The 22,311-nt window shown below is 35.3% G+C and overlaps 1 protein-coding gene across 1 annotated transcript in view; it reads right to left on the minus strand.

The window, feature by feature from the left end:
* Positions 1-22,311, minus strand: part of LOC107194348 — a 112,179-nt gene that overhangs the window by 70,816 nt on the left and 19,052 nt on the right. The window lies entirely within an intron of this gene.

Genomic DNA, 22,311 nt, shown 5'->3' on the forward strand with positions numbered 1-22,311 from the left:
ATTGTAGAATACAGAATATTCTTGAAGAGTTTGAATAAAAACAAAATAAATATTTAAGTAAAACTGCACGGGTTGTTATAGGGTATATTATAACTAATGCATTTTAGTTTCGTTATACATCGTTGCAGATATATTTGCCATACTATTTTCTATACATAGTTATCTTGCTATTCTAGTTTCCCTTCCTTCGAAAAATAATTGGCCAGTTCCACTCTCGTATCTAGCAGTCCAGATTTTGTTCTGTGGGCAAAATTTTTTTCAAGGGAATTAGTCACTGTATATTTCTCTGTTTTTATACATTTGTAACACCTTTCCCTCATCCGTTTCTTATAAATAAATCTATGATAACAGACAGCTGAAAGACCAAACGTGGTCCTCATCGCGTGACATCAGGATTGCTTAGTCTCACGTCCTGCCTTCCTAGACCGCGCACAGCCAGTCTCTATCATAAATCCTTGGAAGATAAAAGGGTTAACCTTAGTTTTTTCGCCCAAACTGTATCCGTTTACCGTATTATGTCGCAAAATAATAATTACTGATCTTTTTTTTATTACAGGCACACTTTCTGATCCCCGTTTAAAAATCACGACATGGAGGCTTGTATGGCAGCAGGCTGCAGTGCCGCCCTATCGCCATTGCCAGCTTCCTTTTTCTCCCAATTGATGCACGTGCTCCTGGTGTCCCAATGCAGTTTAGGCAACAGCGCGGACTATCCGCCGAACCGTACGGCAGAGATCTTAACTACGACGAAGGAATTTGATTTCGTAATCGTGGGAGGAGGAACCGCGGGCAGTGTTCTGGCTCGCAGATTGACAGAGGTGAAGGCCTGGAACGTTCTACTAATCGAGGCAGGGAAGAATCCTAGTCCTCAGAGCGACGTTCCTGGATTGCTGACGTTACTGAGCGACAGCCCTGAGGACTATGCTTACGAGGTACGAAAATTGAACGATATACATATAGACACCTTGATTACACTACGTTTCATATTTGGCAGGTTAGGAATCATAGTGTTGTGAATCCAAATTTTGAAAATTTGAGTTAATACTATCTGTAGAATCTTAAAGGCATCATCTGTTTACCTTCATATTTAATTAAAATATAACTTCATTCTTTACCGAAAAATGGCAGTACTTTTCTATGTCATTACATAAGGAGAACAAACTCACAGTGGTGTATAAGTCCATGTTATGTAAAAATACATTTGTATTTTTTTTATATAGTTTCTTTTTTTTATTTGTTTTTGATTGTATGCAAAAATGAATAGTGTTGCTGTGATGGTACATACAAATTTTAATATTAATGCTAATTCTTAGTGTTTCATAATACAAACAAATATGACATACAATCGTAAAAAAGAAATGAATACAGAAGCTTCATTTCTTAAAAATATCACAGTACTCATTATCCTTACTAGTCAAAATGTTTAGAAATCATCTTTCCTAGATTATATAAAATCCTTCTTTGTACTTTAATTTTCACAATCAACTATCTCTTAACAGTTTTGTGTATCTATAGAGGAGTTTTTACAACTTTAATAGGTATATGAAGTTGTACAGGAAACGGCACGAGTGTAACTCACACCACTATGCTTCTCAACCCATCATTTATGAGCCACCTACGAATCAGCATTCATGTCTAATAAGAGCAAGGATATTTAGTATTTTCACAAATTGAATCCAACAGGACGAGATATCCACAGAAAAGGATTTTTTATCGGAACAGTGAAATGTACAATAACGTCTCTAAGAAATTTTACAAATCGACGTAGGTCGTTTTAGTGTACAACGCTCCTAGAAATTTTTCATTGTTTCCAGTTAACTAGAAAATACCCCATCAAGTATGTATAATTGTAGTAGGTCGCAGGCATTATGTGCTACTATTTTCCTACAAATTATTCCTAAGCACTTCTGATCGGAAATAAATGCTGATTTATAAGTGGGTTGTAAATGTGATATAGAGCAGAGTTGGGCACAATTCTATTCAAATAATACACAGTGAAAAGCTCCAGTAGATACTTAGATAAGAGCATCATTCTGAGCTTTAACCAGTTAACGAGAATAAATAAATGTTTGCCAAATGTCGACTCATTTAAAGAAGTATTACTTTATTATTAAAATTGGGTTTTCCACGTTCAAACGATTAAAAATGACGAGATGTTTTTTTTATTTCTATTCCTTATTCGAAACTCTTCATCTTGATAATGAATTTGCCCATCTCTGATACAGAGCACATGACAGCTTACTGTCAGGTATCCTGTCAGGCTTTTGGATTTTAATACTTACTGATAAGAAACCCATTACCTTTTAACGAACAAAAGGTCACTCTAAGTGGTCATCACATACAATATTTGTCTTAAAACAGCAGTCCCAACATATTTTTACTTGCGTACCACTTATGGGCTAATTTCCCTAAATTGTACCCCTTAATATTAGAAAAATGGTTGTAATTTATATAGTTGCCGTTATTTGTCGCCCATCCCTAAGACACCAAGCACGTACCCCAGGTTGGGAACCGCTGCCTTAGAAAAGAAAAAGTCATTCCGAGTGCATATGCAAATGAGACACCGTCGTAATCGTTGCGAAACATAATCAAGTAAATATACATTTTTGTTAACTTTTCATAACTGCTGTCTGACGCGTATCACGAGGCCCCCTCTACATCCCCTGTCACTATCCCTCACTCCGAAAGTAAATCGAAATAATAACAAAATCATTTTCGAAACAAGGCCGAACCACAGGACGGTTTCTGTCAGGGGATCAAAAATAAACGCTGCAAATGGAGGAAAGGTAAAGCTTTGGGTGGCTCATCAGTCACCAACGCGATGATCCACGTCTTTGGGACCGACCGAGACTACAACGAATGGGCTAACATGGGCAACAAAGGGTGGAGCCACGAAGATATACTTCCCTACTTGAGGAAGGCCATAAACTGTCCTGCAGAGAAGATAGCCCAATGGGGGAACAAGTATTGCGGTACCAATGGGCCATTAAGTGTCAGAAGTTACAATTCTACTGACACAGTCTTTCAGAACATCCTACTAGATGCCGCCCGCGAGTTAGGATTAGATATCCTGGATCCGTTGGTCGGTGATCGTTTCATAGGCTACGGAAGAGCTTTAGGTACACTAAGTGACGGGCGACGAATGAACGCTGCGAAGGCGTACTTGTCCCCTATCAAAGACAGAAAGAATTTGTACGTAATGAAGTCCAGCAGAGCCGACAAAGTGCTGATAGAGGGTAACCGAGCGGTGGGTGTTCGAGTGACCTTAGAGGATGGCCAAACGATCGACGTACAAGCATCCAAAGAAGTGATCCTCTCCGCAGGTAGCATCGCTAGTCCGCAATTATTGATGCTTTCCGGGATAGGCCCAAGTAAACATCTTCAAGAAATGGGGATTCCTACTCTAGTTGATTTGCCAGTTGGCAGGAATCTTCAGGATCATGTGGTATGGCCGGGGCTGCTTATGGTTTACGCAAACGAGACGATAATTCCTCCGAAGTCGACGGATGCATTAGACATAGCTTACGATTACTTGATACATAACAGGGGGGTGTTGTCAACGTTCGATATCGATCTCCAAGGTTTTGTAAATGTGAACGATCCGACCTCGAAGTATCCAAACATTCAAATAAATTTCGGCCGTTTCGCGCAACAGCAGGCGTTCAAAATAGCCGCTACATACGCGATGTTCAACGTCGAGGACGACGTAGTGGAGGTGATGCATAAAGTGGTCACGGAGAGCGACTTGATCGTCGCCTGGCCGGTTCTATTGAACCCAAAGAGCAGAGGGATGCTCGAGCTTCGTAGCGCGGATCCAGCGGACCAAATGATAATACATGCGAATTACTTCGCCGAGAAGGAAGATTTACGTACGTTGATGAAGTCTGTGAATTCTATTAAGTCGCTCTTGAACACGGAAACACTGAAGAAGTATGGAATGTCGTTGCGCCATTTTGATGTCCCCGGTTGTAGAGAGACCATGCCGGACTCTGATGAGTATTGGGAGTGTAGCATTAGGCACCTCGCCACCACGTTGTACCATCCCGTTGGAACCGCCAAGATGGGTTCAACTGGCGATCCCACGGCGGTTGTTGATCCTCGGTTAAGGGTATACGGTATCAAAAGGTTGCGGGTAATCGATGCCTCGATTATGCCGAATATCGTTAGCGGGAACACCAATACGCCGACTACGACGATCGCAGAGAAAGGGGCAGACATGGTTAAGGAAGACTGGTCGACAAATGTTCGCGAAGACCTGTGAGAGAACTGTGTGTGGTACACTGAATGCTGATTAAATTAACTTAACATATTACCTACCGGCTGCTATCTAATAGGTTTAGTAGAACGGCACTAACAAGTACAGGTAACGCTGACTTTTCAATGGGGTTTAGCATAGTAATAGAACTTGGAATTCTGAGGTCAATGGTATTTGTTTCAGCCGCATACGGTCATTAGTTTATGAAATATTTAATGTTCAGTGCCCAGGAACCTTTGAGCACTCATCCATTATTCACTGTATTATTAAACAGTTCAAACACAATGGCAAATTACATTCATGAAAAATAGCAACAACTCTAATAGAATAACGCAACAGTTTCTTTTTTAATACTGATTTAAGGGTAAATTAATAGACTTCTAATCTATAAGCACTGAAATTTAGAAATCTATTAATTGGCTACCAGTCAGTAATATGGTAACGATCTGTGTATGTTTCCTACTTATCGATGGTAGAACAGACCGCAGCTGAATGTTACAGCCTCAGAGGCTAGTTGTTACAATGCGGTTTAGACATTTTGCGAGCTTGTAACTATACTTTGAAAATTGAGTGGCTGATGCGTTTCAATTATACACAACTGCGCATGGTATTACTTTGTAATCTGTACACGTTGCGACATTATTACAGTTTTTATCATATTGTTCCTGACGTGGAGGTTAATATCATGGTTTTAAACTAGCACTATGTCTGAAAACCGTGTACGTCCAGTAATTTGGTAACGCCTTTAATATTTACTGTATATTTGATAAGTAGACTGCGGATTTTTATGCAAATTCAGATTTCTGTAAATTAATTTACTCACCGAAATTATGTCAGAGATTAGTTTCTGATCTTAAAGGATTCGTTAGGTCGAAAGTAAAACAAAATTTATACTCGTCTTCTCGAAAATTTTTACTGTGTTACGTTTTGCATGTTCACATTTACGGTAAATGCATAAAATCCGCAATGTATTGATAAGTGTCCGGATATTTATGAGCGGGAGTGTACTTTCTTCCATCTTCCGGAATACTGAAGAAGTTCATACTTTTACTACTGTCATTTGTATTGGAGATATTAAGATGGTCGGTTCATTTATTAGTGTGCACCAATGTAGAAAACGAGTTATGGTTCAGTTTCTGTAATCTGTACGTGTATCACAGGCTGAAGTTTTGCCAATTCGAGGTATTTTTCAGACAATGTCATATACAACCCCTGGCAAAAAGTCAAATAAATAATGTTTCGATTAAGACTGTGTTTACTACTAGTCAAAGAAGCAGAATAAATATGGAACTTTAATTCAGTAAAGGAATAACATAAAAATTCATATTTTTAATTATTTACAAAATACAGAAGAAGGAAAGCAAGCAGTGATTCAAGGAAGTAATCAATTGTTCAGAAAATGAAAAATATACCTGTACGTATTATAAAACAGTATTTTTCATTCTCAGTACGTGTGTAAATAATTGCCAGTGTAATTGTGTTAATTCTTTTGATTAAATACTTTCTTTTTCAGCTGCGTTCGTTATAATGTTTTGGAGTGTAATTAATCTAGCAATGTGTTTATTGCAGAAGAAAGTGGGCGACGATGACTTTTGACCTTGCTAATATGAAAACGTGGTGTATAAATTCATGTGAGGTAGAAAACTCGTAATATTTGTTGGAGCTATTAAATAGTTTAGAAGTATGGTATGCCTTAAGTATGGGAGTATAGGTCTGCATGTATTCTTATTTTTATGGTGTGTTTATTGATGCACTTGGTGGCACTGGTTAAAGAGTCATTTAATTAATCAAGAATTATGTAATAAATATAATTTTTCTAACTTAATACATATATTTTCTCTTTACTTTATTTTATTTATTCAATATATAGGATAAGTCGCTGAAATCGTCCCTCTCCTATTTAAAAGAAACATAGCATTCCATTAAAAAAAATAGAGATGACCTTGAAATCTCCTCTATGCCTTCACCCACGCAGAAAATGTTTGTGTCACAATATGCCCCCCTCTATACCGTGTAAGTTTTGTATATAACATTTTTTCATATTATTACAAATAACGATAATATTCAAAGTGGACATAGTTATTGCCTCACCCTGTATAATATGCAAGCGTGTGTCAAGACGAATTCATTAATGTGCTATAGAATGATCTTCAATGTCAACATAGTTAGAAATGAAAGATACATTTTGACAAATCTTACAAATATAAAAAATTGATTTATGCTATTATGTTGGTCATAGAAAGATACAAAACTTTTTCCTGTTTCATTTTCTTTTAATACCTACTATTCACAAGAAAAACGCTGATTAGTAATAGTGTGAACACCCTGTAGGTACAAGTATCTTGGCCATACGTAGAATTCCTCATTCTATTATCTTTTAGTAACATGTTTTCTCCTTGTACTGTTTGTTTCGTATTTCTGTCCCTATTTAATTTCGAGACTGATTATTTTTACTGATATTAGTAAGTTATTTTAGGACATAATAGAGTGAAGACCGTATTTTATAGAGTCTTTAAATTTAAATAGTCACAGTTCAATAGATAATCAAGTAATTAAACTATTTTATATTTATCAAAAAAAATATTTAATGTAAATATAAGTTAGTAAATTGAATGATTAATGAATACCATTAAAATATGTCAAATCACTAATGTCCTTGTATACTTAAACGTTGGCAGGTAACATTCTGTCTATCTAACGATTACAGAAGCAACATATTTTAGCGAAACCCTCGATCAAATAACGACAGCTTCAAGATTATTTTCGAGATTCATATGCCACTACAAACATTACGTTCATCTATTTCAGAAACACATAGACTCTGCATCCTCGTCTATGCTTTCAATGCGAGAGTGGAAGAGAAAAGAGACAGATGAAACTAAAGGGTGCTCCATAACTGGTGATGCAATCGACAGGAGTGATCCTGTATTAAAAAATAAATCGAAAATTAAAACAATTTTTTTTAAAATTAGTTTCCTTTTTCATGAAATTTATATAGAAGAGTTGTATACTCGTGTTATTGAACATCATTTAGCGCGTGTGTCTGACTGTTTCTCGATATTTCTACTTAAACTACTGGTTGTAAGTATTTGCCATTATCACTATTCTTTTTCTTTACTCAGAAATCTGTCAATACTCATCTATTTCTTCTTCTAAGTATCTTCTATTTTCTGTTCTTATTTCCTCTTCTTTTTTTTTAACTCAAATCAGTAGTAGCTTACATTCATACCTCACTTTTTACACATCGTTAATTACATTGCAGAATCGCTATCACGTTTCCACATTTTTTTATTCTCCCCTCTTTTAAACTGCATATTATTATTGAGCAACAGAGACGTGTCATTCTTATTTTCTGAAATTTTCGTTCAGAACATTCTGTTTATAAATACTTATCTGAATCTTTAACTTATTTCATTAATTATTTTCAATGTCTATAACATTCTAATGTAAATTGACGGAGGATAGTCAGATCGACAACAAATAAACACGCACGTCACGATCAATATTCGCTGCAAGTAGAAATAGTGAATAATAGTCAGACACCGTATCAGCTGTATTTAAAAAACGTGTGTCAGGTAAATTTCAAAAATTGATTCTTCTGAAAATAAAGTCTGATACCAACCCACTATTGTAGTGATCCCCTTTTAACTCATTTCTTTATATATAGAATCACACACTCTTAAATTAACCACCACTTCAGTGACATCCTGTCAAGTTGTGTCATGTAATATTAAACGACAAAAATTATTTCGCAAAACAAATTGTTTTAAGTAGCAACGAGCCTAACAAGTCAGATACCAGTTAACTTGTATACCCTTATCGTTATTCACCTTTTAGCAAAGAAAGCTCCATGTAAGAAAAATTCCAATCACATTCTCGACACATATTTTCACGTAGAATCCGACTATTATACAATGTTTCGGGTTGTACTGCCAGTTTTGGAGCACCCCGTGTATTTCTAGGTTGTATGGCCAAGCCTTCGACATTGATGGATAGTCTCCTGGAGCTCTCCATTCCTGTCCATCTTATTAAATGCTACCTACTCCACTGACCATTCGAAATCTCCCACCCCCTGTTTTCTACCCCCACGATTCACCCCTTAGCTCGAAGGTTTCGCATATTTAGTGCACACTGTAGACCCATTGTGCTTCACGGCCAATTTGGCATTCTGGCGAGCCAGCGCGCACTTGCAACCGACAGACGGGTGAATAATAATGGTATGTTTATGAGAGACAGGGATTTCTTCAAGAATCTGAATTTTACGGAGGCGTTGAATGTAGGTATACTAAATTAAATTGCATAATATTATATATCGTTACAGCACTGGATACATTTATTGCATCACTATAAAATTTACGTAGTACGCACAATTTTCATATTAATACGATTAACCAGAAACTATTTTTAAATGCTCAACAATATTAATGAAAGTTTTCAAATGGGAGGAAATTTAAAAAAAAAAAGCAATCGAATTTATCCATACAATAAACCTCTATTGTGATAGAGCAACGACTGTGGTCGCTAATAAAGAAGAACTTAATGCGACATTAAACTCTCAAAAACAAACGAAAAAATTATTCGTGTTAAACTTATTCTGGCCAAGGTAGTGAACTACAAATTTTTAAAATAAATATTTGTTGAAATTAATTTTTTCAATAAGTATCACTTTCTATCTTAATTTTTTGTAGTTTTCTATTTTTTTATGAAAGTAGACTTTGTTCTTAGTAGCTCAAAAGTTCCGTGAACCATCTGATCTTACACGTATAACATACAATATAAAGTTTAAGGGTCAAGATAAATTCCGTCAAATGTACCGTTAGTCACTTCAATAATAGTGAAACAAAGAATCTGAAATTCGTTGTTCTGACTAGGTGTTCTAGTGTTACGTAAAAAATGAATTCAGCGCATGATTCAACAATTAGGCTAACAGGAGTTTCTTATCAGAGTTTGTTTGATCGGGTAGTAAGAGCATCATATAATTGGATCAAGTTTCTTGGTATATGAACAATTGGAATTAGGATAAATGGAGTTTGATATTCTTGGAACGATGTCGATAGATCCTAAAATATATAAATCTTCCTAGTCCATCAGAAGATTTCAATATCCCAGAAATCCATGCAAAATTACAAGATGAAAAGTAATCAAGAAAGAATCCTACGATATTTACAATTATAACAAACATTAATACGTATAATGATAGATAAAGATTTTTTAACAAGAAATTTCTAAAGAAATTTAAATAACCCCCTTTTGAAGTAATAAGTAATTCTAAGTTCTGATGTTCTATGAGTTCTAAGCAGTGATGTTGAGGGTATCGAAAATGTTGTTATTTACTATAATAATAAACGTGAAAATCATGCTTCACGTGATTCATTACTGGGAAGAAATCTTCAATGACCAATTGAATTCTCAACGAACTATGTATATCCCCTGTCTAACGTCTGAACCGTTAAACCGTGTATCTTGAGGTATTCATTCCGTCCATTCGACCCTTAGGGAAGTCGTAAATTCTCCGAAAGTTAAATAACGCAGCGCAATCTGTTTTCTTGGCACCTTTGAATATACACCTTCAGTGACGTGGACTGATAGAAACGGTCTGTTAAATAATGTAAATAAATTTCAGAGTAGCAAAATAATATAAATAATTTTTTTAAACCCTTTATAAGACAGTGGTAATCATGTTGCCATTAACTTGTTATTTCGAGTTTTATATTTACGCGAGAAATAAGTTATTTTCCGAAACTGAGATAAATCTAGCCTGACCTTATAAAGGATTAAATGTTCGAGATATTCAATCTTCCACATTGTACTTAGTAGTAAAATTTTATTAACTAGTTCGTAAGGATATTATAGTGTATTGAATTTAATATTACAAAATAATAAAAAGGAGACGACGAATTGTAGACTAAACTACTTTGAACTGAGGGGAACTGGAGTGTGACAGTAATCCACACGTTTGATTGACACTTGGTTTATTCGACTAACTGTATAAGATTCTCGCGCGCGTGACAAACTTCTATTCCGTACTACGATCCAGCCAGACTGACCTCCTCGGTCGTTACGCGCTAGCTTAAGGGCGAAAGGAAAAAGGATAGATGGAGTAAAGAGAAAGACAGACAACGTAGGGGACGACACCGAAAATGCCGGGAAACTTGGAGAAAGTGTCGAGATAGTAAAAAGGAGAAATCAGCAAGAACCGCACAAGCTGGTCGCCACATGTGCATGGGTGCTAGACCTTCACGACACCTTAAGCAGGAAGTTAACATCTTTTCGCATTTCCAATTAGTTCGAAAAATAATAGCGCGTGTCACTTCAACTTTCTTATTTCACTTCAATATTTCTCTATATGCACCGGTCAGATTGTTTAAATTGGTATGTCTAAATACCCAATATTTGTCTTGCTTACATTTTAAAATATCATGTATACGTAACATTGTATATGCAAGTGTTAATTGATAATTATCAGAAGTTTAAAGTTCTTTCAAATGAGTATACATATAAGATTATATTTACTTATTTGCTTAAGGAAAGAATCGTTTTGTATCACACATTAACGTAACTGGAAAAAACGCACATTCATAGAGTACAATGCAATATAATACACTATAAAACCAAGAAAAGTATATTCAGTAACTGTCTAAAATATACTTTTAATGCATATCTGTGGTTCTATTAGTAAACACTGGGTAGCAACTTTTGCTTTAATTTAAGAAAAGGAACTTCTCTCTTGTAATTTAAACGACATATTTGTTTAGTCCGTCCAGTGCATTATAATTTCATATTATACTAGTAATAAATATTTTGCAATAACCATTTTGTTTTAATTCTTTCATTGAATCAGTTACAGATTAAATTCGAGAAAACCTGTCGTCGAAAGAGGTAAAATATTCGAAGGCTTGGAGAAGAAAGCAAGAAGATTGTACCGAGGAAAGAATGTTACGTTGCCAGACGATTTGCTGAGAAATATAAACTATCGACCACGTAAACGGCATTAAGAAATCCCTGATACTGACACGCTCGTTTCTGCTCTCAATGAAGCGAAAGAAAAATTCATCGGGTGGTGGGTGGACGCTTATTCTCAAGTTGTTCGGCGGACAGCCAAGCAGGATATCATTAGCATAATCGACCAAAACTTCGTAATCACTCTTCCAATAGTTTATTTGATAACATGGAAAGCAGTATTTGCAATGCATCTTTCTCTGCCTTTAAATAATGTATATTTTCATGTACTTATTAGAACTTAAAGTGTTAATTGTTTCGGGAATGTTCCGTTTGAAGTGATTTTAATTGGTATCTTCTTCGTTTAAAACGACATACTGTCTAACTAAACTATATTAACATTTACTGATAATTATATCTTTTACATTTTTTATAGAATTTTAAACGCTTTAGCGACATTGCAAATTGTAGGCGAAAAAGTTGCCTTTACAAACGAATTTTAATAAGAGCGTATATTTCGGCTTCAAAGTGGCTGGAATTTCATCTTATAAGGATTAATGTGAGAATAATTGAAATTCCGTGAGTGCTATTAATTTTCGTAACTTTTCACTGCAGTTATTCTAGAGGTTTGCAAGTGTAATCTCTAGCACTTATGAAACAATGTTAAGCCTAAAATCCAGAAGAAAATGTTATCTAAACGCGTGTAAATTAATACTATGATTAAAACAAGTATCACACACTATTTTTTAAACAAATGAAAAAATAATAAACGATAACAAAAGTGAATAAAATATAGATGAAAATTCAAAATATTACTGTTATTAACAAGCAAATACAGTGGATGGGGAAATAATGTTTTTCACAAATTTTGCAAAATAAATCTTGATAAATCTGAATTAATTATCAGTGAAAAATGCACGAGTTTGCCTGTTTTGAATATTCGAAGCACAATTTTGGTTTTTAGAGAAGTCTCTCTCTTGCTCTCTAGTCTCACTCTTTGCTTTATCTACTTCAGCTGACTGGGAGTACCATTTTTTCAACTTTTCAACATTTCTGGGAATCGAAATCAAGTGTCATTACCGGCAAGTACGAAATATGCTGCGGATAATTAAAAAATTTTTGTAATTTTCAAGAGTTCCTCAGATATTTTGCGGAAATCCATTCCGTTTCATAATTCATATTCTATTCGATACGTGAAATAATAAATGCAAACATACTGCAATTTCACAGATATATGTATAATACAATTTAAATACAAGAGTTACACATAAATTGAATCGACATTAAATGTTTTAAATTATGAAATTTTATATATTTGTGAAAAACTTTTAATATGGCGTAAATGTTTTCAACGAGTGTACGTTAAAATACTTATTATTCCCTGCACACATACTGTAACTCGAGTGTCTATGGATCAAAATATATTATACGCAATGTAATAATTGAAGCAAATGAAACAAAAACTAGAACGAAGATTTTTTACATTTTTATTTTATATTTAACTGTTACGTGCGAGGCGCGCGCGTGTATATGTGTAATTACGACTACTATGCTTTTGGTGTAGTGACACACACCTCGCAATTGTACATCGAAAAGTGTCGCAGCGTTATACCCTCGAAAGAGACCTAGTCCGAATTTGTTTACACTGCATTACTATGGTGCCTGACGAATCAGGCTGCAAAATTAATGCACTGAGGACCGTGATTCTCTAATTGAACGTGTGATAGGAGTGTGTATGTCCTTCCTCCTTTAATTCTATCTTTCTTCCTTTGGTTTATCCGAATTAATTTCTTTACTCTTTCAGTCACGGCTATGAGAATCTTTGCTTCGTTTTGATATGCTAACTGTACGCCGAATTTTGATGAAGTTATAGACGGAATATTCTAAATTTACATGACGCTAATAGAGAGAAAGACATAACTTCCTGAATTAATTAAATAGTATGACTATTATCCGATGAGACAGATAGTAAATGTTAAAATCAGATATGCCTTTCCTCTTACACATATATGTATGTATAGTATGTAATGGGCTGACCGACGTGTAGCAACGGAGTTCGATATATGATTTAGAATTTAAAATCAAAACTACGAGTTCTATAACAAGTTAGATTATAATTTTGAATTTAACTGTGCACGCGAAGAGGAAAGTTCGAGATGCTCGATATTTTATTGGACCGGACGCCAGTTACATTCGGCAGTTCGGCGAAGTAAATATCTACCTCGCATTGCAATCAATCGGTTTGAACGTGGGACCATGTTGACTTCAAGGAAAAGAATGCGTTACATATACGAGCTTATTTGGTCTCAATGAGAAAACTATCTTATAAACATCAAAGAAAAAAAAAGAATTTTGTTCGGAAAATAACATAACTTAAGTAGGCTGCTTAAACGATTAAATGAATTGTTTTACTTCCATAAATTTTCAAAAACTACAGTATATCCAGTAATGGAAGTATTCAACAAATCCCATTTAATTAACCCAAATTTACAGACAATTTTTAGTCAATTGTTCATAATAGTGCTCTTCGCGTAACAACGAAACTCTTCAATGGAAAAAGATTGAACAAAATATGGGTTGACAGAAGACCGGAAGATTCAATTTTCTTATTTTGAAGGAAAGGATACTAATTTTTTAATTTATCTCTGTGCCATTTCACGGGTTGTCGGTGAACGTATGTACTTTCTAAATGCCTACGAAACTCTATCCATGGAAGCACGGAAACAGTTTTCCACTGGCTTGAACAATGCAACTTTCTTGTAATGGGACTTTCCTGTTCGAACCGTGAGATTTCAGAAGTAGCGCAGAGATAAGACACAGAAAAAAAATTAGCATTAGTTAATGGATGAAAGTGGAGGAATGGAAATGTCATGTAGTTCAAAATGCATGTGAACTGTTGACAACACTTTTGACAATTAAGAGCAGTAAAAGTACAAACTAGGTACGTGATAATACTATAATCGTTATTTTAATAATTGTTTGTGTTATTGAATCATAATTAAATTAACACAAATTTTTGATTAATTTTCTCAGCACAAAACATGTACTTTTCATTTTTTATTGTTTCAAATTTGCCATAGCGTATCAGTTAATGCAAACGTTCATTCCGTAAACAATATTAAGTGTACAGACAGTAAAAAGAAAAATAATGTGTTGGAAAAGTAAATAGACGTTGCAAACAACGTTATATGAATATACATGGAAAACCACATTTTCTGAAAGTTTAAAAGAACAAACATTACAGAACAATTTATTTCATCGCCTAGATTTTAATATACAAAAAATACAATTAAAATATTATTCACTTTAAGTGTATTCGAAAAGTACAAATGAATTATTATTCATTTTTATTGCATTTTTAGAATATTCAGTTATATTACATATACAGGGTGTAACAAAAATGTTGGAGGACCTGGAAATGGGAGAATCGGGAGGGTATTTGAAACAAGCTTTTCCTTAGCAAAGATGTTATCCAACGCTTTGTTAACGAGATAATAACGAAAAACCCCGACCAATCAGAGCACGAGGCTGCCGGTCGAGTTCCCGCGGTAACGTTGGTCATCAATCGCAGCGCGTAGCCAATTAATATCTCGTTGACAAAGCCTCGGATAACATTTTTGCTAAGGAAAAACTTATTTCAAATCACCCCACGAGTCTCCCATTTCCGGGTCCTCCAACATTTTTATTACACCCTGTATATCAGGTTTCGAAAAAATAGAAGCTTGTTTGCACATATTACGGGGATTATTGTTGCTATTATAATTGCAAAATATTTTGAACTTCTCTAGTCTGCTTTACAGTAGGTATACTGATAAGCTTTTCAGAATTAACACGAATTGTAATAGAGAAGATCAACTCCACGTACGTAAATTATACAAATATAATAACTAGAATGTAACGGTTTAAGGACATTAAAATTTTTCAAGAAATTAATTTATAACCACAGTAATTACAACTTAACGTAAGACAAAAATCTTGTTTATGTTATAAATCTAAACAAACCGCAGTATAATTGCAACACTAACCACGAATATTCATTTGTTTCCCGCAAAGCAATACAAATTGATAAAATCCACGGTCTAGTCACAATGCAAGCTACAATCGCAAATTACAAGTAACACTTAATTGTTGCAATCGTATATAAAGATCAATTATTTCAATAATGAAAGGACCATTATATACACGGAAATTATTGATAGAACAGAACTGAGTTTCGTTAGCCAAAAATATATTTCAAACCTATTTTGTAAGTTTATAGTGAAACTACAAACAATTTAATATCATCAATTGGAATTTTCAATTGAATCGATCAGAATCATCATTCAATTAAAATGAAATCCTTATCATTAATAAAGACCTTAATATTTCGATTAGGATTAATTATAGCTACTTTGAATTTCGCTTTTACACCACTTCTGATTTTTTTACTTATGTATCATTCTCCTTTTTTGTATAATATGTTACTTTATCTTCCATTTTTCTACTTTATTCATATTTTCATGACGTTCTAAAGATCTTTTTCGCATTAACCTTCAGACACCACACTCATACGAATTTACACTGGGGTAAACATTGTTTCGTCTGTCACATTTTATCTCGCCAGCATAACGGTTGCAAATTTTCACAGTTAAAAACATATTTCTAACTTCTGTAATTATCATGGAATTTTTTAGAAAATATTACCTTAAAAAATGTGCTATCAGTTCAATTGGCTTTCATTCTCTTCAAGTTCTTAATCATCAAAACTTCAAAATCCCAATTCGTGCTGGTGTTTACGTACGCTGAGGTGGGGTGTGGTGTCTAAGGGTTAAGTAAAGGTTAAGTAACACAGAAATATTATTAATGCACTCGACACATTTATCCCACTTCCACGATTCATATCTTCTCCACAGTATGCAGCGCGCGCAAATGGAGAACTCTATGGAAAACGTTACGAAAGAGAAACCATAGGCGCATCGTTCAACCAAGGAAGCTTCTTAGAAACCGCGACGGAATTTACGGTGTCAAATTAGTATCAATTCGCCTGGTGATACATTAACGCCTTAAAAGCGGCAATGAAAGTCAACGGTGATATAAGGTCGGCCCTTTGTCGACGCCGGGTGTGCCGGAGATAGACTTCTAAAAGTAAGACACGCTCGCATTTAACGGGAGAGAACACGCGAAAATTAGAAATCCCCATCGTCGAGTGACGGCCCCGGCAGTGACTGCTACTTTGCTCGGCGAATAAATATTTAGCCACGGACTGGCCAGACCGGGCAGACGGTAAATGACGAAATAAGGACGAGCAGCCATTAGGCTACTATCTTGCTTGAAAAGAGAACGCGGGTCGCTCACCCCTCGGCCTCCCCACCTAACACCAGTAGGGCTTTCGAAACCGAAAGAGGTGAGACAAGATGAGGGCAACTAGCTCCGCGGTGCACCGCTTATAAAGCGGCCTACACACACGCTGAAAAATGTTGCGATTGCACGGCATCGACCCCTGGAGTTCGTCCAATGAAATGACAAATTAAATGTAACCAAAACATTCGCGTCTCAGGTATTGTCAGTAGTGGATCCAGAGAGGGGTGATAGTGGCGATCACTCACCCTCCCTCCTAGAAGGAGTAATAAAATATTAATAGAATAGGTAAATTATTATCCCTCATCTGAATATTTGTAGGAAGAACGGAGGGAACAACACAAAAAGTAGAATAGTATTCAAGAGTTAAACAGAATGGTGCGTTTTATTGCGTTACAGATGGCAGATTGTGAAACAAGGATGTTTCTCTAATAATGCTTTCTCACGAGTTCTTCTTGTTTTAGCACATTCTAGATGAGTCTCGAACATTCGAGATGACACCTGAATGACTCGCCGAATGTTCGAGGTCAATAGAATCTGTGACGAAGGCGAATTATATACATGATGTTTCGTCTACAATATAGAAATAGTAAACCATTTATTTACAGTGAGTGTAAAAAGTATTCGTACACCCTTTAAAAGGGAACAACTCTTTTAAAATTGGTCCAAATGACTTTAGTTTTTTTGTGAAGTTAGAGACATTAATTTACTAAATGATGTGGAAAAAAAAGTTTGAAAAAGTTGCAATTGGTCCGAATCGCGAAGAAAATATTAAAGATCGTATTTTACAACTTTTTAATCTGAGGCTATAATGAAAATTTAATAAATACATATCGAAGATTTATGTTAGTTATGTACATACTGAAACTTTCATTGAAATCGGTTAATACAGAAACGAGCGACAGACATCAAAAGATGTAAGAATTGTTAGATTTACTACAGTTGTAGATCGAAAGTCGGGAAAAAACTGCGATTTTCAACATTTTTAATCGTTTGTATCTCGTAGCAACGTTAACCGATTTTGATGATAGTTTCAACATGTATAAAACTAATATAAATCTTCGATATGTATTTATTAAATTTCCATTATAGCCTCAGATTAAAAAGTTGTAAAACACGACCTTTAATATTGTCTTCGCGATTCGGACCAATTGCAACTTTTTCAAATTTTTTTTTCACATCATTTAGTAAATTAATGTTTCTAACTTCACAAAAAAACTCAAGTCATTTGGACCAATTTTAAAAGAGTTGTTCCGTTTTAAAGGGTGCACGAATACTTTTTACATCCACTGTATACATATAATAAATGTATTCTATCAAATAGAAAAGTGTGGTTAAATCCCATTCCTACTCCCACTGCATCTTTCCGGGAAGCTTATATGTATACAGTAGTATTAGAAGGGAGCCAAATGACCCTAGGCCCTTAGCAACTAAATAGGAGAAAAACCGAACTATGTACAAAACCAGACTTTGAAATGGAAAACGAAGCGATGACGGATAACGTATTTGACAAACGGCGGATGCATAAAAGTTGTCAGGCTAGTGTTCTGTTGATTCAAGACCAACAGATGGTTAGTTATCCAACAGTATACTAGGTATCAGTCGATGTGCTACTGCTGCTGCTGCTATCGCGTTTTGTACACGTGCCGTGTAAAACATATACATCATACAGACGAAGAAAAAACAGCGTTACAATAGCGATTTCTATGGATCTAACGCGCAAACGTATGTAACTTTAAAAATTAATAAAAATATTGTAAAAATAATTATTTCCTGTTAATAAGGGTTTATAATATATTTATAGATCGTCGATGAAGCCACAGAATTCGCGTATCCTGGGTCGACGATATTCATTGACCAGTAACTATTTCAAGTATTTCGATATTGGCGTAAACGTTGGCGAGGATTGCCGAGTTGAGCTGGCTATAGGCGATAATCGAGGGAACGAGATACCCTTTCCCATGTCAACGTGGAAACAGCTGTTCCGAACGAAAGCGGACATTCAACGATTGTTGCTGACCACATCATCGCTAAACGAAATCGTAAAAATCGGTAATACCATAACGCTACAAGTCAATATGTTTAACGATATAAAAACCGTAAAACTTACCGATTCTATTACTTCTACGGGGTGTTTCGTTTAACTGGAAACGGTGGAATATCTCACGAAGGATTCAAGTTATCAAAAAAATGTTCGTACAAAAGTTGTTTGGTACAGAGGGGGACATTACATGGTGTAAATGATTTTTCTGTAAGTGTAGTAGTGGGGGAGATATCAAAGTCAAGTTAATTTTTTCAAATGGAAACCTGTATTTTTTTATTCATATTATGATAGTGTTTGTTGAGACAAATACAACGAACTGCCACATGATATCATTCCCTGTAGTAGAAAGTGATAAATTAGTAAGATTTTAAGAAGTCAGTTCAACGCAAATCGCGTTGAACCCTACATAACGAAATAGAAACAAACGATGAAACAAATAATCAATACAGACAATCTGTTATGGTCTGGTGCGGAATACATAACAGAAAAATAATTGGACCTTATTTTTTTGAAGGAATTGTTAATTCCCAAGCGTATTTAACGTGTCTGCAAACACATTTTTTAAATATTTTGGATAACATGCCAATGATGTTAAGACGAAATCTCTGGTTTCAACATGATGGTGCCCTTCCTCATTACGCCGTATCAGTTCGTAATTGGCTGAATAAAAATTTTCGCAACAAGTGGATAGGACGTGGCGGTCCAGTCACATGGCCACCAAGATTACCAGAACTTTCTTCACGTGACTTTTTCCTATGGGGGTATCTAAAGCAGTCAGTTTTCCAAACATCGGTTGAAAATGTCGATGATTTACGAAACAGGATTATAGTCGCATGCGAAAGAATAACGGACAAGATGTTGAAAAGTGTCGAAAGAGAATTTTTAAACAGAATAGAAATGTGTATTTGTAACGATGGTGGGCATGTTGAAGGATAAATGACGTAAAAAATTATTAATTAATTCTTGATACTACAAGTTAGATAGTGGTAAGTGAAATTTAAAATCCATAAATTATGCTTAACTCCTCATATTTGCTACAATATTGGTGTTGTTTCTATACCAGGAATATTTGATTAAAAACAGAACAATCGGTTTGGTACGAGTAGATGACACAGTGACGTAGAGTTCAGCTGACCGACGACACACGATCCGTGTTGATCTGACTACTTTGTATTTAATTTATGATATTTTACAACTCGGAATGATATCATGTGGCAGTTCGTTGTATTCGTCTCAACAAACAATTATTATCATAATATGAATAAAAAAAACAGGGTTCCATTTAAAAAAATTAACTTGACTTTGATATCTCCCCCACTACTACACTTACAGAAAAATTATTTATACCACGTAATGTCCCCCTTTGTACCAAACAACTTTTGTACGAACATTTTTTTGATGACTTTAATCCTTCGTGAGATATTCCACTGTTTCCAGTTAAACGAAACACTCTGTATATTTATTACCGAAAAGATCATGTACAGAATTGTTGGAAACCCGGCAAGTCAATAATACACTGATGACAATATAGTAAATGTATTTCAGAAACTGCAAGGCTTACAACAAACGACTTGCATTTAGACACGACTAAGTACACTATGCATCTTTCCGGGGAGCTAATATACAGTAGTATTAGGAGGGAGCCAAATGACCTTAGGCCCTTAGCAACTAAATAGGAGAAAAACCGAACTTTGTACAAAACCAGACTTTGAAATGAAAAGCGAAGCAATGACGGATAACGTATTTGACAAACGGCGGATGCATAAAAGTTGTCAGGCTAGCGCTCTGCTGATTCAAGACTAACAGATGGTTAGTTATCCAACAGAATATACGATTTCGAGTATTGTATAGACCATATGTACTGATGGTTGTCGGAGAACATTCTTATGATTAAATATAAGTTCGCAAAATTCGTTGAGATTGCGGAAGAAGCGCGTACGAACGGCCCTGTAAATGCAATAACGATGTCCGATGAATATTTTGGAAAGAAAGTTTGATCGATTGTGAACTATTGGCTCTATGTTTAAACACAATCTTGTACGAAGCGTATTAATAAAAAACTGAACATCATATTTATCTATTGTATTATATTACAATATTATACCGCCATTCCTCCTACTACGTCATCATCGTCGATTTATCATTGTTACGCGGAATTTTTATCAGGGTCAGGTATGACTTATGTACGAGTGCAATAGCGTAATAATATAATTTTATTAAAACTAAATTTCCGTTGCGGCTTATATATGCGTGCAGTAGCGTGAGGGACTGTCGTATGTTATTGTTTAATAATTCCAAAAATCCGTTGGAGTCTGAGGGGGGGGGTTGGATTGCTATAGGTACGAGTGCAATAGCATAATAATTCCAAAAATTTTATCAAGGTCAGGTGTATAATAATTCCAAGAACTTTCCTTTGGAGAGAATTCCAAGAACTTTCCGTTGGTTAGGACTGCTATAGGTACGAGTGCAATAGCATAATAATTCCAAAAATGTTATCAAGGTCATGTCTGGCTAATGTACCCGTGTAATAGCATGAGAATTTTCCGTTGGAGCCGGTTAAGTATGCGATATGTACGAGTATAATACCGTTATCAACGATATTTCCGTTGGATCCGTGGTCCACAATCGGCCTAGTATAAGTACTGACATTTTACGGATTACTGCTCAGAAAAATTCGCCGTTAACTACTGAAGAATTGTTGCAGAAGTTGAAAATATATTAATCATTAATTACCGACTGGTTGCTTTTTCTCGTTAACATACGTTAACATACATATGACAATATTACTTATGGGATGATCTAATGTTCTAAGGAAGTTATGATTATCTGAAGTTTGTACTACAAAACCGTACCAACTTTTTCCAGTATCTAATAAAAGCAGAGTCCGTAAATGTTAGCCCTCATTTGTCCCTCATTTTCGCAACTTCATTTGTCCAATTGGTGTCAAATTGACACAGTGGTGCAGAATTAATGTAACGAAGAGATGAACAGTTAAATTTGCAAATTCTTTAGAGTAAAAGTCACACAGCCTCAGCTAAATTTGCCTACACATCACAGAATAATGTTATTTCTTAGGAGAGAAACGTGTCAAATTGACAACAAGGGACGGATGAGGGTTAAAAAACTTCTGAAATCAACGTGCAAAATATAATGTCGATGATACCGTTAAGGTCCCAGAGTAACGTCACGCTGCACCTATCACGAGTGACAGCGAAGAGTCTGAAGGATGTTGTCGGGATCGTTAATGCGAGGTACGATTCTAAGAGGACTACTTCAGTGTAGGTAGGGTTTGGGACGAGTGTATTTCGAGGTAATTAATAGTCGAGATGGAACCGACGGACGCACAGAGATCCGTGGTGGGTTCTACGGGCCAATAGATGAAGAGAGATCAAAAGCCAAGCTTGAACGGATAACGCAAAGTCTCTCGCGTGGATAAACCGACGAACACTGTTGAGAATTCGAGTTGTTGTTATTCGGCCAACGATGGATTTAGTCGGATAATTCGGCGAAATAACAAAACCGTGTAGTAACGGTACCGTAGTAAAAATAATTTGAAATTTAAGGACTTGCAACTAACCTGTTTAATTAAATAATTAATTAAATAACGATATGTGGTCGAAAAATGATACAATTCGTAAAAGTCAGAGCTTTCATCTAACATCAAGTTCTGCTCTGTTACCATTGCAATAATAAAGGCTTAACTTTTACTTACTACTCGCTAAAAATTAATTTTTCT

The sequence above is a fragment of the Dufourea novaeangliae genome, unplaced genomic scaffold (assembly GCF_001272555.1).
Source record: "Dufourea novaeangliae isolate 0120121106 unplaced genomic scaffold, ASM127255v1 scaffold12, whole genome shotgun sequence".
In the NCBI taxonomy this organism is placed as follows: Eukaryota; Metazoa; Arthropoda; class Insecta; order Hymenoptera; family Halictidae; genus Dufourea; species Dufourea novaeangliae.